This window comes from Momordica charantia, assembly GCF_013281855.1.
Source record: "Momordica charantia cultivar OHB3-1 chromosome 9 unlocalized genomic scaffold, Mcharantia_2.0 BLBB01000009.1, whole genome shotgun sequence".
Taxonomy (NCBI): domain Eukaryota; kingdom Viridiplantae; phylum Streptophyta; class Magnoliopsida; order Cucurbitales; family Cucurbitaceae; genus Momordica; species Momordica charantia.
In genome coordinates, this window is record NW_028275167.1 from 11,705,645 (window position 1) to 11,719,347 (window position 13,703).

The 13,703-nt window shown below is 37.9% G+C and overlaps 1 long non-coding RNA gene across 1 annotated transcript; it reads right to left on the reverse strand.

Annotated features, from left to right (window-relative positions):
• Window positions 1–8,758: 8,758 nt before the first annotated feature.
• LOC148208955 (uncharacterized) lies at window positions 8,759–13,264 on the reverse strand. Its single transcript, XR_015787074.1, has 3 exons — window positions 11,224–13,264; window positions 9,440–10,458; window positions 8,759–9,127 (listed from the first exon to the last, which is right to left on the reverse strand). It is a non-coding gene; the product is annotated as an uncharacterized LOC148208955 (long non-coding RNA).
• Window positions 13,265–13,703: the final 439 nt, after the last annotated feature.

Genomic DNA, 13,703 nt, shown 5'->3' on the forward strand with positions numbered 1-13,703 from the left:
TACTCTAACACTCCCCCTCAAGTTGGTGCATATATGTTAATCATGCTCAACTTGTTAGAGAGATAATATATACGTGCTCTAGTCAATGCTATAGTGAAGATCAGCCTCATCATTGGACTTGGTCGGACCGGCCCAGCCCAGAGAAGTAAGGGCCCAAGCCTTACGTGCCTCAAGTATTGTTTGGGCCGGGCTTGGGCGGGCCCAACCACTCAAACCTAGGCTCATAGCCCAATCCATGGGCCTAAGTTGATGAGCCAAAGTTGGATCGGGCTTGGATCGATCTTTTGGATCGGGCTTCAATCGGCCCGTATATTAATATAGTTTTAATTATTAAAATTTAAAATTTAAATAATTTCCAAACTAAGTTTTTCTTTTTATTTTAGAATATGTATTTTTATATAATTTTTTTTTACATTTTTTTGTTATTTTTTTTAACTTTATCAGAAAACATTTGAGATGAATAGAATTTAAATACAAGAAAATTTGAAAACTTAAACACTTTAAATTGGAACTTGAAAGAGTTAGAAAGAAATTGAGATTGAGAATTATAATTAGAATTTGAGTGTAAAAACAGGAAAGAAGGTCGATATTTATAAGAAAATTTTGTATTAAAAAATTTAAAAAATTACAACCTAAATATTAGATATATTTAAAATAATTTTAAATTTTGAATTTTGAATTTTAAAATATGATGGAGTTGGAACCTTTCAAATCTTTTGTACTTCTCGATTTAAATAAGATATTGGGAAGCGGGAGAGTTTGAGAGTTTCTTCCTAAGATGTTCCTATTTAATAGGGTGGAAAACAAAGTTGTTACATGTCAGCCTACCATACCTATGTGTTATTTATTTTTTATAATAAATAAATAAATCAATAATAAAACAATAATTAATGTTATATAATATAAATATCAATAAATATTGGATAAGATCTTTGGGCCGGCCCAATGGGCCGATCCAAATATGGCTCAAACGGGTCGGCCCAATTTGAAAAACAAAGATCCATATCCAATCCAATTTATGAATGGGCTGGGCTGGGCCGCCTGGTCAAACGTTGACCTTGGGCCGGGCTTGGATCAGGCCTGGGCTGGGCTTGGGCCGACCTTTGGGCTTTGAGCCTGATGATGAGGCTGAAGTGAAGATATCTCCTAACTACTCTCCAGTCTTCACATATCCTGTAGCCATCAATCCTTGCTGTACATAATAACAATCAACTTCAATGTGTTTTGTTCGTTCATGAAATACTGGATTAGATGCAATATGGTATAACGCCGCATGCATTTCACCATTTCCAAACAGGGGCCATTACTAAGACTACCTAAAATTTTTCACATAAACAAGAGAATTGTCTCCACAACAATACTAAGCAATAAAGCCACCACGCTTCTCCTGCGCTACTCTGATTTTCAACGCTCACGAGGGCTTGAACAATTAGAACAACACCACTAAAGATTTAGGAGAAACTCACATCCTATACAGATAAACCATTAAATACCGACTTCACAGCAACCAAACCCTTCAAGGAAACCTCTACTAACTATAAACCATCCACTAAAAGAATATTAACATCTCGAATGACAATGAAGCACAAACTAATTCAAGTACGATCAACTTAAACAAATGTATCCATAAATATCCTAAGTAGGTTACAATCCCGTAGTTCAAGAACTAACAAAATTAATGCTCTAAAAAAAATAGTGAATCGGCAACCTTACAACATTTTTTAGACAATAAAACTAAACAAAACCAACCGCTAACAACTCAACTACAAGATTAAATAGCCACCACTATCCTAACTAAAGGAAATTAATTGCACGCAGCATAGCTAATGGTCTTTCCGATCAAGCCTCCTCCTCGCCATCACCATCCCAAGAGCTAGCTCGATACCTGCAAACTGGAGGGGAAAAGGAGGGATGAGTACAACCACAGTACTCAGTAAGCAGCCCTTATTTGAAGGGTCACGCACAAACAGCATACTTATCAAGGAACGTGTCATGCTTATTAAAGAATCAACACACACACATCATGCTCAACCAAATCATGAAACATTCACAGTCCTGCTTTTCATCACATTATGCATTCAAACATAGACACATTCTATAAACTTCGGTGACAACCACAACCAGTAACACATTAACTACCAACCTCTAGTCTCCCTAACATCTCAAGTACCTCTACGCTTATCTCAGCTATCCTAGCTTTCCACAGTTAACTCCTTCGAGTAGAGTCGACCCCTGACCATTTTACCCAGAGCCCCGACACTACTGCATCAGCCCTCGATCATTTATACCCGAGGTCCCGATGACTTCATCATCTATTGGCCCTTGACCATTTATACCCAAGGCCCCAATAGTGTTCCTTTCAAAAGATTCCTCGCATTGACCCTCGACCATTTATACCTGAGGCCTCAACACTCATCCTTATCCAATATTGGTGTTTCGACCCTCGACCGTTTTTACCCGAGGCCTCGATACCCAATTAGTGACGTATCAGCCCCCGACCATTTATACCCGAGGCCCTGACACTCACCCATTCACTTTCTCCAAGAATCCAACTCTCACCAAAGTCTTACTATATACTTTCTTAAGCCACTACCCCTGCATCTTTCAACTCACAAATACAATCCAGCATGCTTCTAATCGCAACACCAATTTCAATATGTTTTTCATTCATACAAAGAGAGAAATAAAATTCGCAGTTCTCAAACTAGTAAGTACATGTCTCCTAACTCAACAATTGTCATGTCCCAATAATCATAAAGCTAGCCCATACATCCAGATCCAGAACATGTATTCAATCTCCCAACATAACCACTTCCAACCATTTTTAATAAAAACTACCAACTACATCCAACAATCATGACTCAACATATTTACATAATATATAGGAGCACAGCAAGATGCAAAGCCAACAGTATCTAACAGAATTTCTCCAATCATGACCCACAACTATAAATACAAATGACACACGATTCATATTAGAATGCAGCAATAAACCATTCCAATAACACATCACAATGTACACGCCCACCCCTGGTACTACTTACTTTGTTATGTCCCAAAATTCTCACAAGAGTCCTACTTGCTACTACGTCATGCCTCATGCATTAAAAATCTCATAACAGTCCAATATGCGATACACCAAAATGATCATAAAAGTCAATCAATCTAAAATAGTCCAACATGATCCAACAGCTCCAACAGGCATCGTTCACAGAAAAAGCAAAATCAACCACTTAACCAAAATATAATTGATAAATACCCAGCATACATCAAACACAACCGATTTCTCATAAATATTTAATATGCTTTCGAAACAACAGATTATAGTACCAGTATACAAATTTCATCATGAAAACCAATTAGAACATAATAACAATTCAATCATAGTCATCCAAGATTACCTGGCTACAATTTATTCACACAACCACATAATTTTCCCAAGATATATCAACAGTTTTATCAACAATGACGTTTACTAAATGATAACAACGACAAGCAACATGCAAATATCACACATGGGCACACGAGCAAACAACCATATCATATCAGCACACAACAACCAATCCCTCCAGTAAGAAACTACTTACAACCATTAGCCAATATTCATAAGGCACAATTAACTTACATATTAATAAATAATAAACACACCGAAAGCACCACACAATTCATACATATTCAATCAACAAACATCCCCCAAGTAAGAACTACTTACACAAGTGCCCTCACACGTTATTAAGCTTGCCGAAGGATTTCTAACTCACACTACAACAACTTGGGTTAGGAGTGGGTTAACGTCGAGGAAGTTCGAGCTCCAAAATCCGAGTTCAAAAGGCCTTATGCTGGCTGGTCCGATGCCGAGAAGTGATGGATAACTACAATTTGGGTTCAAATAGGAGTGGGTAACGTTGAATCAATGCCGGAAAGGGGTGGGTAACTTAATTTTAGCTTCAAACAAGGATGGGTATCATGAATCGAGCTCCGATTTGGTATGGGTCAAAGCCAAATGCGTCGGAATGCTGCTGCTCGCGTTGGAATCACAGAACGGGTCACCGAAGCGTTGATTCACGTGCTGGTCGCGGGTTCGTGGGTCGTTGAGGGGTCGTGGGTAGGAGAGAAGACTACAGTTGCACGTCGTTTGCTAGAAGGACGTCAAAATCTAACGAAAACGCTGCTGGTGTGTTGGAGACGTTCCGGATCTTGTCGGCAGCCGCTGTCGAATGGAAGTCCGTGGCCACGCTGGAGCTACTCCACGATGCCACAGATCGGTGCGGGAGGGAGGGGCGACGTCGGAATACCACGGAAACTCGTCGGAGGAAGCCGAATCTCGAACTGCAACCGCACCGTTGCTGCGCCGCTGGGTCGTGGGCTGCCGCTGGTCGTCGAGCTTCTGCAGATCTGACCTTCGCGTGTTCGCCGGCGAAGGTCGTGAAACGACGAGGGAGATGCACTGCAGCAGGGTCGCGGCTGTCGGGGTCGCGTGGGTGCTGCCGACGATGGTAGAGCAGCGCCGTCGTATGGTTGCTGCTTCACCGTAGGAGACGTGCCGGTGCAGAATTAGTCGCGCTGCCGTGGAGAATCGAACGCCGTCGCCGGAATGTGGCCGGAGGAGAAGATTCAGAAAGGAGGGGCGACTAGGGTAAGAGGAAGGGGACAAGATGATGGAGGAGATAGGTTAGGGTGTTGTTTTCCTTTTCCCTTTTCTTTACTTTATTTACTAACCTTGATTTAAAACCAAAAGTTTTATTTCTCAAATTTAAAAGGGGCCCAACTAACTAAAAACAATGACCCGAAACAAGAAGCCCCAAAACTACACTTTAGGAAAACGAATAGACCCACAACAACCCGAAATAAAATAGTTAACTTAAACTCTAAAACCCAAGAATAATAATTCAAAGAAAAGTAGAATTTATGAAGGAAAATCCTAAAACCCTTGAATTTAAGATTTAACTAAAAATCTCCTACACAGGTCGAGAACTTAAATTATCTTAATCCAATGAAATTAAACTTAATTCCAATTTAGCCAAAAATTAGAATTTCAAAGTTAGAAGATCCAAGAATTAAAGTTATCAACTTAGGGAAAAAATCCAAGGACACTATTTATCTCTTAAAATAAACGAGTCAGAGAACGTGGGGCGTTACATATGGAGAACTGCTTGATTATCACACCAAAGTTTCATTGGAGTGGTGATGCCAAATCCCAATTCAATCAGAAGCTGATATATCCATACTAATTCACACACCGACTGTGCCATGGCTCGATATTCTGATTCAGCACTTGAACGTGACACCACATTTGTTTCTTACTTTGCCAAGAAACTAAATTACCTCCAACAAATACACAATATCCTGAAGTTGATCTCCTATCTTCCTTAGAACCAGCCCAATCAGCATCTGAAAAACATTCAATATTAAGATGACCATGATCTTTATATAACAAACCACATTCAGGAGCACCTTTCAAATAACATAGAATATGTTCCAACGCGGCCCAATCTGACTCATAATACTGACTGGATAAGCTATGTCAGGCCTAGTAACTGTAAGGTAATTCAGCTTCCCTACTAACCTCCTAAACTTCTCAGGATCTTTCAACAACTACCCTTCTTTTGTAAGTTGTAAATTAGGCATCATTGGAGTACTACGTGGCTTAGCAGCTAATTTTCCTGTTTAAGTTAACAAGTCAAGTACATACTTTCTTTGTGACAAAAGGATCCCCTTCTTGCTCCTTATTACCTCAATTCCTAAGAAGTATTTCAACATTCTTAAATCTTTAGTATGAAATTGACTATGAATAAAAGACTTGAGTGATAGGATGTCTGATGAATCATTGCCAGTAATCACAATATCATCAAGATATACAACTAGTAAGATAACAGACTCAGATCTTTTATAAAAAACAGAATGATCTGACTTACTCTTCTTCATTCCAAAATTCTCAATCACCTGACTGAATTTTCCAAACCATGCTCACGGACTTTGTTTCAACCCATATAAGGATTTACAAAGGCAACATACCTTTCTATTCTCCCCTTGAGCAACAAAACCTGGTGGTTGCTCTACATACACTTCTTCTTGAAGATTACCATGGAGGCATGCATTTTTAATATCAAGCTGATGTAAGGGCCAACGGTGAAGAGATGTCAAGGAAATGAATAACCTGACAGAAGCCAATTTAGCAACCGGAGAAAAAGTATCAGAATAATCAATTCCGTAAGTCTGCGCATATCCTTTAGCAACAAGACGAGCTTTCAAACGGGCAATTGATCCATCCGGATGAACTTTAACATCAAATATCCATTTACAACCGATAGGTTTCTTCCCTGCAAGAAGAGACACTAAATCCCAAGTACCATTGTCATCTAAGGCAGTCATCTCCTTCAACATAGCAGCCCGCCAACCAGGATGAGACAAAGCTTCATGAACAGTTTTAGGAATATATACAGATTCAAGGAATGCAATAAACGAACAAGTAGATGATGATAAATGGTTATATGAAACAAAAGAAGAAACAGGATAAGTACACTTATGCTTACCTTTTCAAAGGGCAATAGGAAGGTCATCACTCGTTCCTGGATCCATAGGCAAAGAAGTTGTTGGTATAGGGCATGAGTCCATAGGAGGTTGCTGACGAGAATAAACTTGAGTAATAGTGGGGAGAGAAGGATCAGGCGCAGAGGGAGATGTATTGCTAGGATTGATGAATAATACCATGTTCACTTAAATAGGAGCCAAGAGCACCAGAAAAATATTCCTTAGCATTATCACTCCGTATAACTTTAAGAGAGCCACCAAATTGAGTTCGAATTTCAACATGAAAGTTACGAAAATGAGAAAGTAACTCATAACGATGTTTCATCTAAAGGGATGTGAATCCCGAAGCGGAAGCAGACCATCGTTCATGGTTTTTGGGAAACAAAATCAAAACGTTCATCAATGAAAATACAGGGGAAAACTAGTTTTTCCTTACCTTTGAAGAAATCTTCTTCAATGATTCAATCTCCCGAACAACACCAAACGGTCTTCCGTGCTATCCTCTGGGTACCGGGATCGGGCTTGTGGGAGCAATTTGTTTGGAAAAAAAGAGGGAGTTGAGAGAAAGCATGAGATGAGAGAGATGCTCGAAATTCTTTGTTTTTTTTTTTTGTTATAGCACCCTACTGCCACAAAACAGAAAAAAGAATATGACGTGGGGTAACTCCTAACGTCATATTAACTTCCCACTCCCTTATAATTTTGCAGGGGAGTCTAATATTAATATTAATATTAATATTAAGATTAATAATTAATATATATATATAAATAATTAATCATAATAATTAATAATTAATTATTAATCTAATTAATAATTAATTTATATATATATATACATATATATAAATATATCAAATAATTAACACTTAATTATTTATCACATAAATAGAATCATATTCTATAGCATTTCTCTCGTATAACCTATAGTTCTAATGTACATCTTATGCACATTATTTTTAACTTATAGTTTTAATATGAATCTTATTCATATTAATTTTATTTAAATCTCATTCAAATAATTTCTCTCATAATATATAGTTTTAATTTAGAATTAACTATATATTATAATGTATCAATATACATATAATCCCTTAAGTAATTTGAACAGTTCAAATTCTTCCAAAACTTGATCCTCGTTTTACCCGTTATGAGCTAGCAAGGGGATCTAAGGGACCTACAGATCATAAGCTCCAACGATACGAGATTAATCGATCAAACTCATTGACCGAGTTAATCAACATTCGTTAACTACGGGTCACTCCACTAAAGACCCGCAGTTGCACTCTTCTCACTGCAGAATGTTTTCGTGTCCACGGATATACGACCATTAATGACAAGTCAATCCTTCACGAGTACTCGTAACTCAACTTGGGTCAAATTACCGTTTTACCCTTGAGTTACATCTTACTCCTTAAATATCACTGCTCCTCTAATGAACCACCTGGTTATGGTCCGACCAATAACCGGAAGTCCCTCTCAGGCCAATGAGAGGGTGGGGCCCCTTGTTCAAGTCCCGGAATCAGCACTTAAGAGAACACTCATCTACTCCCTTAAAGTCGGGGAGGAGTGAATTCCATCTTGTGAAGTTATGTTTCCAGCTCCCCACTCGGTCTCGTCCCCAAAATGGTAGGAATATTGAGTCGGCAACTTAGGCCACTCTCACCCATACAGATCAAAGGACGAGCCCTCACAGGCAGGAGTCCATAACTCACTCAGTATTGAGAATGAGTTGTTTGGTCATCCTATGAAATAACAATCTGTTAGTCAACGACGTTACATCTAAAGATTGTCTATTTCGCAGTCCGATCTTATACAAACTCATTTTATAGGATACCCCACTCGCATGTCTCCACACGAACGACCTGAATCGAGTCGTCTGTAACATTTACAAAGTGGGCCGTATCCATAATGTTGCCAGGATAAGGTACCCAGACTTATCCATATACTGTAGACACTTTAGGTTATTCACGGGACATTATTCACTTGTATATCAGGGGTATATCAAATATATACCCAATATATCAAATATATACCCAGTATATATATTGTCTCGATTACATTAAAATAATCTTGGATGTTTAGTTTATTGGATTTTGGACAATGCAATTCTATGAATTCAACAACAAATTTATTGAATAAAACTTTATTGAATATACATTTGTTTTTACAAAAAATACAAACTACGAGTTCAGGGCAATACACCCAACATCATCAAATATAACCAAGTTACACGAGAGAAATCATCAACAAAAGTAACAAAATACCGAAATCCATTTTTGGACTCAATAGGACAAGGACCCCAAATATCAGAATGGACTAATTCAAAAAGAGAATTAGCTCGTGTATTGACTCTAGGATAGGAATTGAGACGATGAAACTTAAAAAATTGACATGACTCACAATCTAAAGAATGCAAACTATGAAATTGAGGACAGAGACTCTTCAACACGAAGAGAGATGGATGACCCAAACGACAATGTTCTTCGAAAGGAGTTGGCACTCGAGTGCAAATGGTGGCTGTAGGTATTTGTGTATCAAACGTGTAGAGGCCATCAGATTCATGTCCTTTACCAATAGTCTTCTTCGTTGTAAGATCCTGAAAGAAGCAATAACCAGGAAAGAATAAGACATAACGATTGAGATCATGAGTAAGTTTGCTGACAGAGATCAAATTAAAAGAAAATTGTGGCAAATTTAAAACAGAGGTCAATGAAAGAGTTTTAGATAGATGAATTATGCCAGAGCCAAGAACATGAGAAATGGTGCCATCCGCTATTGTAACATCAGGTAAAGATTGTAGATGGTGAAAACGTAGCAAATAAATTGGGGTTACCTGACATATGATTCGTAGCACCAGAGTCAATGACCCATTTTGACACGGAGGAAATAAGACATTTATTGGTATTACCTGAATCAGCAATGACAGTAATTGGGATTAGAGGATGATGCCATCAATGACTCTTGATACTGTTGGAATTCAGCAAACTCTTCCGCAGAAATCATTGCCATTAATTTCTTCTCGATCATAACTTCAACAACATGGACACAAAAAAAAAACTGAAATAGACCAAACCAAATCTGAAGGAGGAAAGGGAATCAAACCAAACCAATTGAACAGAGTCATGTGAACCAAACCAATTGAATTGAAACAAACGAATCGGACCAGAACCGGTAGAAATCAGACCAAACCGAACCGGAATGTGATGAACCAGATCGAACCGAACCTGTACCGGATGAACCAAACCGCTTGAACTGGACCGCTTGAACCGGACTGCTTGAACCAGACCAGGTGTTTTCTGAAACCAGAAACCCTAAGTGCTACCCCACGACAACTAGAGGGGCGAAGGCGATTGGCGGTGACGGAAGTGCGAAGGATGGCAAGACAAAACCCACAAACAACAATTGGAAAACATCAGCCTTAGCGAATCAGCAAACGACGGCGGTGGGCGGCGGTGGTGGTAGTGAGTTGAGTTGGATAGCAATGAACAAAACCCTAATGGACAAAACCCTAATGGGCAAAAAACCCTAATGGGTAAGAAACCTAGAGCTCTGTAACCATGTAGAAACTAAGGTTTGAGAGAACCAGATAGATCTTATACTCATTACTGAAGTCTATATATATAGACAAATATACAAAGTTGACATAATCCTAGAAGGGGAAGGTAAAAGACAAATGAATACATATTATTTACAAGAATGTAAAATATACTAATATATACTCTAACACTTTTATAGCACCATAGGTTGGTTGAAACTCCCCACCATTTTAGGAGGAAATGGGTTAAGACAAATATACAAAGTTGACCTGACCACTCGCTTGGACTTGGACTCACGGTTTTGAACATGTGGAAAATGTCCTCCTTGCCCTTCATTAATCAAAACGTGCGTTTTGCCATTTTGTCCTCCAAAAATGCGCCGGACGCAATTCTGCAAAACACAAATTTCTGTTATTTACTTCCAACTTTGACCGCATGTTTCTCATATTTTTCCTAAAGTACCATAGTTTGAATTTTATGCAAAAATAATCTATACATGTTCTACTTTAAGAATATGTGGTCTTTTTTGACAAATAATGATAGGAAAGGGGTAAAAAACATGGTCAAATAGAGCTACCAACACATGTTTCTACAATAAAAAGTCAACCCTAACAGGCATCAATCCATTTTCCTGCATTCAGTCAATTTATCGCTTCTTCAACATTTTCAGGTTCCGAATCATTCAATTAATATGCAACATTCAAAGCAACTGCAACACAATCAGCATCACCATATCGTGAAAGGGGACGAAGTTTCCTTCTCTACCTATCTTTGGTTAAAGAGTAATCTAATAAATTTGGAGGATCTTGAGCAACTTCTTCAACTGTTTCTTCTACTACCTCTTCAAGGTTTGTTTCTATAGGTAAAATTGCCTCACTTTTTCTTTGACTTAAATATGGTTTAAGAAGGTCTACCTCAAGTTTAGTTCTATCTTCTTGAGTAGTGTTAGTAGTTTGAACTTCCTTTTTCATATACATTTCATGCTCCCTAAATGTTACATCCCTGCTGTTTATACACCTCATTTCTATAGGATTCCAAAGCTTAAATCCTTTGACACCTTCTGTGTAACCCAAAAACATGCATTTGACTGCTCTAAGTTTTAACTTTCCTTGATTTATATGTACATAACCAATGCATCTGAATACCTTTAACTCACCAAGTTTAGGCGGTTGTTTTGTCCACATTTCCTCTGGAGTCATAAAATTTATTATTGTGTGGGGACACCTGTTTATTGTAAACGCAGCAGAAGATGCCGCTTCAGCCCAGTAATTTTCTTTTAGGCTTGCATCAAGGAGTAGACACCTAACTCTCCCCATAATAGTCATGATTAGCCTTTCAGTCCCTCCATTTTGCTGTGGAGTATTTCTCACTGTTTTGTGCCTTGTGATCCCATTTTGTTTATAAAATGAATTAAATTCATCTCCACAAAACTCAAGCCCATTATCTCTTCTCAATCTCACTGATCTTGAAGTTTGCTTTTCAACCATTCTCTTCCATTCTTTAAAATTCTCTAAGGCTTGATCTTTTGTTTTTAAAAAATAAATCCAAGTCTTTCTAGAGAAGTCATCTACAAATGTAAATACCTTGAGCCACTGAATGAGGGAATTTGGTTGGGCCCCAAAGATCTGAGTGTATATAGTCTACTATCCCTTTGGTTACATGCTCAGGTCTTTGGAAACTTTGTCTTTTTGCCTTTCCATACACACAAAACTCACAGAAATTCAAATCCTCACAAAGATTATTTGGTAGAATCCCCTGTTTTGCTAGTTCTTGGGTCCCTTTCTACTGATATGTGCAAGTCTTTTGTGCCACAAGTCTGCTTTAGTTAGCTTTCCATCTTCAACAATATTGATTGATCCAGTGGCTTCAGTTCCCCTTCTTACAAATAGACCATTTGATCTTTCAGCGGTCAACACTACCTTTGAATCTTTTCTCACTTCTAGGGTGCCTCCATGTCTACTATATTCACACCCTATTGCATCTAACATTCCATGTGAAATTAAGTTTCTTTTCAAACTTGGAACATGCCTCACATTATGTAGAATTTTATTTGAACCATCCATTAACTTCAAGGAGACTTTGCCTATCCCAACAACTTTACACGTTGTTGTTTCCCATATACACTAGGCCGCCATCCCATTCCTTGTATGTTCGGAACCATGCCTTTGATGGAGTCATATGATACGAGCACCCCCGAATCAAGAACCCAGTCTTGATTCCCTTGAACATTATTTTCTTGTCCACTGTGATCTGTGGCTGCTAGAACATCTGCATATGTGAATCCACTTTCACTCACTGAAGCTTCAACTTGCTTAGTTTCCTTATTGTTTTTCCTTCTTGTTTCTTCTTTTATTGAAGTAACAATCTTTCTGAAGACGTCCAATTTTGTGACATTGGAAACATCTTAGAGCAGTCTTTTCTTTTTCTTCGGCTTGATTTTTCTATCCTTTCCATTTGTGTTTCTGTTTTCCGCGTGCAAACAAACCTTCTGAGTTGGTTGTTTCTTTCTTTTCAATGATCAACTCAAGCTCCTTTGTTCTTACAGTGGAAGTGATTGCATCTGTCGAGATTGATTCCCTTCCATATTTTAGAGCTATTTTTACCTCTTTGTAGACATCTGGAAGTGAATTGAGTAAAATAACTACTTCATTTTCAGCCCCAATTTTTTCTCCAAGACAATTAAAATCAACCGAGTTTCTTGAAATCATCAAGATTCTCACTTAAAGGTCTTGGAATTATCCATCTTAAAAGTAAAGAACCTCTCTCTCAAATACACTTTCTTTGATAAAATCTTTTGTAAGAAACAGAGAATCTAATTTCTGCCGAATATCATATGCCTTTTTCTGATCGATTACCTGTCTCAATACGTTATCACTTAGATTCAGAATTAACGTGTTGCATGCAGTTTCCTCCATTGTTTCATTTTCTTCAGCTGTCATCGACTGAGGCAAGGTTGTTGGGTCAAGAATCGCCTTTGATACCTTTTGTTGAGCAAGAACCGCTTTGATCTTGGCCTTCCACAAACCATAATCACCATTTCCATCGAACTTCTCCATTTCAAATCTTGCGACAGAAATAGTTGTTTCTTTTACAGAGTAAAGATCTTCTTGCAAGCTTTGATACCACTTTTGTTAGGGATTGCAGTCTCTAGTTTATTTTTAACAACAAGAAGACAAGAGTATATAGACAGTGGAGTACACACTAGAGCCTTTTTAGAGTGGTTCGACACATCCACTATCCACTATTGTATTGGACTGTGTTCCTTTTATAAGTAAAATTACCAATTTACCCAATTTTAAGTTGGTTTTCAACCGCTGTATTCCACAATAATATATCAAAAACCACTTTTTAGTTGTCTTTTCATCTTCTCCTCCTCTAGGGTTTTTCACCCTTCATAGAAGAAGATGAAAATGGAAAGAAAAGAGGAGACGAGAAAGAAAGTGAATTACCTAAGAAGATTCAAATGAAAAAAAAAAGTAAAAATTTAAGTCTAAATTAGTGGAGGGACAATGGTCATTTGATTTTTTTTTTATGATGTTAGCAAATTGTTAGAAAACATAGGTTTTGAAGATGGGGATATATATCAAAGTGGGCTTAAGAAAATGATTAATTAGCCCAAAAACCCAATTTTAACCG